Genomic DNA, 4110 nt, shown 5'->3' on the forward strand with positions numbered 1-4110 from the left:
AGTTTCTGCCTCTCCACCTCAACACCCCCATGCTGGGCAAAATAGGAAGGAGAGAAAGGAAAGGGAATAAAGCCACTCACTAAGAATAGGCAAATCTATTTACCTTCCTTTTCACTAGATAGGGAACACACTTCAGAAACCCCATCAAGTGACCATTTAAAGAGGCCTTGTCTCCTTTAAAATATTGATCCTGCTGAGTGGGCCAATGCTAAACATTTGGACAAGCCAGACTCTCAATTTGCTTGACTTCTAAGATTTTGGATTAGGTTTACCCCTCCTGTGACTGTGATTAGGAGAGGAAGGGCCTAGGTTGAGTTGGGATAGATCTGAGAAATCCAGCACAATCAGGCACTCTTGCATTCAGTCTTAATGTTAAGGGAGAGAAATATTGGGAACACACAGTTAAGGATGCAGAGTCCTAATATGAGAGCCAGTCTGTGTCTAACTTCACCTTTGGCTTCAGTTTTGTTTTTAACCTAATGAATGGAAAATTTGCCATAGACCACCTGTTTTCCCCTCCTCCCTCTCCCTTCTGTGTCACCTATGCACTTGGACTTGTATCTTTGAAGCATTTGATATTAACCCCTGACCTCAGCTCCACAGAAGTTATGTATAAACCCATACTTTTGTTATAGGGAGGGGCGGTGTCTACCAACTGTTGTATTTTACTTTCTCAAGCACTTAGTACTGTGCTCTGCACATAATGAACACAATAAATAGCATTGGTTCATTGATATATGTTTCAATTTCCATTGATCACCGATAGGTTGTCTTGTGGTAAGAGAGTTTTCTCGGGCACAGTTCCTGATTGGACTATCCGACTGCCTGAGTGTCATATCACACCTTGCTCTTCAAGCCTCCTGCCCAATTTACAAAATATAATTTTATAATATTTGAAATTTGATTGTTCTTTTTTTCCATCCTTCAGAATGGAACTAATGTGTTTTAATGGAAACTCCATTTCAAATTTAACTCAACTGACTTTAGGATTTAAATTCTTTCCCCCACCCAGCCCCACAGTACTTATGTACATATCTGCAATTTATTTGTATTAGTGTCTGTCTCCACCTTCTAGAATGTAAGCTTGTTATGGGCAGGGAATGTGTTTGTTGTTGTGTTGTACTTTTCCAAGTGCTTAGCCTATCTCCCCTTTCCAGGGGCTGGCTTCCAGAAGCCCCCTGACAAAGTGCTCCCACCTGTGGCTCCCCAGTTTATGTAGTTTATGAAGCAGAGTGGCTTAGGGGAAAGATCATGGGCTTTGGAGTCAGAGGCAGTGAGTTCTAATCCCAGCTATGTCACTTGTCAGCTGTGCGACTTGGGCAAGTCACAACTTTTCTGTGCCCAGTTACCTCATCTGTAAAATGGGGATTAAGACTGTGAGCCCCACGTGGGACAACCTGATTACTTTGTATCTACCCCAGTGCTTAGAACGGTGTTTGGCACATAGTAAGTGCTTAACAAATACCATTATTATTATCAATCAATTGTATTTATTGAGCGCTTACTATGTGCAGAGCACTGTACTAAGCGCTTGGGAAGTACAAATTGGCAACATATAGAGACAGTCCCTACCCAACAGTGGGCTCACAGTCTAAAAGGGGGAGACAGAGAACAAAACCAAACATACTAACAAAGTAAAATAAATAGAATAGATATGTGCAAGTAAAATCAATCAATAAATAGAGTAATAAATATGTACAAACATATATACATATATACAGGTGCTGTGGGGAAGGGAAGGAGGTAAGATGGGGGGGATGGAGAATGGAGAGGGGGACGAGGGGGAGAGGAAGGAAGGGGCTCAGTCTGGGAAGGCCTCTTGGAGGAGGTGAGCTCTCAGCAGGGCCTTGAAGGGAGGAAGAGAGCTAGCTTGGCGGATGGGCAGAGGGAGGCCATTCCAGGCCCGGGGGATGATGTGGGCCGGGTCATCATAATTATTATCTCCCAGGCACCTAGATCTTTCCTTGCAGTCCCTTGCAGATGCCAAGATCTGGAATCTTTATAACATCTACTATATTCTCAATAAGGTAATAAAACAAATTCAGGTTAAGCCCCCTTTCCATGGATTTAATAGTGCTACCCCTCCTGGGCCCTCAGTATTTCCCTGCTGGCATCTCGGGGCTCATTCTTGGGGATCGGACCCTTGCTCCCCTGGAGTCCTGGCTGCTGGACTCCAAATGCCAGTAATCCTCTCTGATACCTTCTTGTGTCTCTCCAGGGACCACAGCACAAGCTCTTCCCACGTCCTGCTCTCCCAGATACTCCAGCTTGCTTCTCCTTGCCTCAGAATGATTTATATTCTCCTTCTCCTTCCCAATATGCCCCTCTACTTCCTCCCAAGTCTTCTCTCTGAATAGTTTGGCTTACACTTCGGGGAGGGGAACCAAGAAATGACTCTCCTGCCTTCTTTCTCCCTCTTAGGTGTGGGGGCCAGTGGAATTAGTCATTAAACCTCCTCACCAGTAGGGCAGGGCCCAGATGCTATTCCCAAAGGCAGCATCAGAAGACTGGTAGGAAACACAGTAAGTGGATTTTGATCTTCCGTGGGTGTGCTGACACAATGGTCCTGGGTAGGCTATTGGTTGAAACTAGCGATTTCACAAAAAATCCACATTGTTGTCAGATGCCTTCACATTACTCCCCTTGTGAGTATTTTGATGACACCCAAATGTTATTTTGCCCCATGAAAAAGGATTATTTCCAAGAAAGGGAGAAAAGTGTAAAAACAAAAATCCTTTGAAGACTACAGTTTGTTCATAAAGGGATTGTCCCTATAGATGTTTCTTTTACTCCATGTGTTGGCTTTACCCTTCCCAGTACAGGCTATTTCTCCTGGAAAATTATCTTAGAGAAACCCCTTGCCTCCTGTAGAAGTGTTTTGTATAATATAATAATGATAATAATGGTACTTGTTAAGTGCTTACTATGTGCCAAACACTGTTCTAAGTGCTGGAGTCTTGTCATATGCCATCTAGTCATCTCTGACCCTTAGAGACACCACAGACACATCTCTCCCAGAGCGCCCCTGCTCTCCATCTGTAATCATTCTTGTAGTGTATCCACAGAGTTTTCTTGGTAAAAATACAAAAGTAGTTTACCACTGCTGCCTCTGCACAGTAAACGTGAGTCTCCGCCAATGACTCTCTCCCATGCTGCTGCTGCCCAGTACGGGTGAGTTTAGACTTGTAGCAGATCGCTTTCCACTCACTAGCCACTGCCCAAGCTAGGAATGGAATGGCTATGCCTCTGCTTGACTCTCCCTCCCATAGTCAAGACTGGTAGAGTACTGGAAACTCTCTAGGTGCAACCCTGAGAGGGGGAAGTGCTGGAACAGATAAAAGGTAATCAGAATGTCCCACATGGGCTCACAGTCTTAATCCCCATTATACAGATGAGGTAACTGAGACACGGAGAAGTTAAGTGGCTTGCCCAAGGTCACAGAAATGACGAATGGCGGAACCAGGTTTAGAACACATGTCCTCTGACTCCCAAGCCCGTGCTCTTTCCACTAAGCCACGCTGCCTCTATTTTCTGTTTATTGAGGAACATACATGCTATAAGGTCACAGCTCCACAACATCACCAAGATCCGCCCTTTCCTCTCCATCCAAACCGCTACCTTGCTGGTTCAATCTCTCATCCTATCCTGACTGGATTACTGTATCAGCCTCCTCTCTGATCGCCCATCCTCCTGTCTCTCCCCGCTTCAGTCTATACTTCACTCTGCTGCCTGGATTATCCTTGTACAGAAATGCTCTGGGCATGTTACTCCCCTCCTCAAAAATCTCCAGTGGCTGCCTGTCAACCTACAAATCAAGCAAAAGCTCCTCACTGTCGGCTTCAAGGCTCTCCATCACCTCATCCCCTCTTACTTCACCTCCCCTCTCTCCTTCTATAGCCCAGCCCACACCCCCCGCTCCTCTGCCACTAACCTCCTCACTGTGCCTTGTTCTCACCTGTCCCACTGTAGACTCCCTGCCCACATCCTTCCCCTGGCCTGGAATGCCCTCCCTCCACACATGATGATGATGATGACATTTGTTAAGTGCTTACTAAGTGCAGAGCACTGTTCTAAGCGCTGGGGGGGAATACAAGGTGATCAAGTTGTCCC

General features: G+C 45.5%; 1 non-coding gene across 1 annotated transcript; it reads right to left on the reverse strand.

Annotated features, from left to right (window-relative positions):
* Positions 1-3181: 3181 nt before the first annotated feature.
* Positions 3182-3319, reverse strand: LOC119927836. The gene has a single exon (XR_005450804.1). It is a non-coding gene; the product is annotated as a small nucleolar RNA SNORA7 (small nucleolar RNA).
* Positions 3320-4110: the final 791 nt, after the last annotated feature.

This window comes from Tachyglossus aculeatus, chromosome 4 (genome assembly GCF_015852505.1).
Source record: "Tachyglossus aculeatus isolate mTacAcu1 chromosome 4, mTacAcu1.pri, whole genome shotgun sequence".
In the NCBI taxonomy this organism is placed as follows: domain Eukaryota; kingdom Metazoa; phylum Chordata; class Mammalia; order Monotremata; family Tachyglossidae; genus Tachyglossus; species Tachyglossus aculeatus.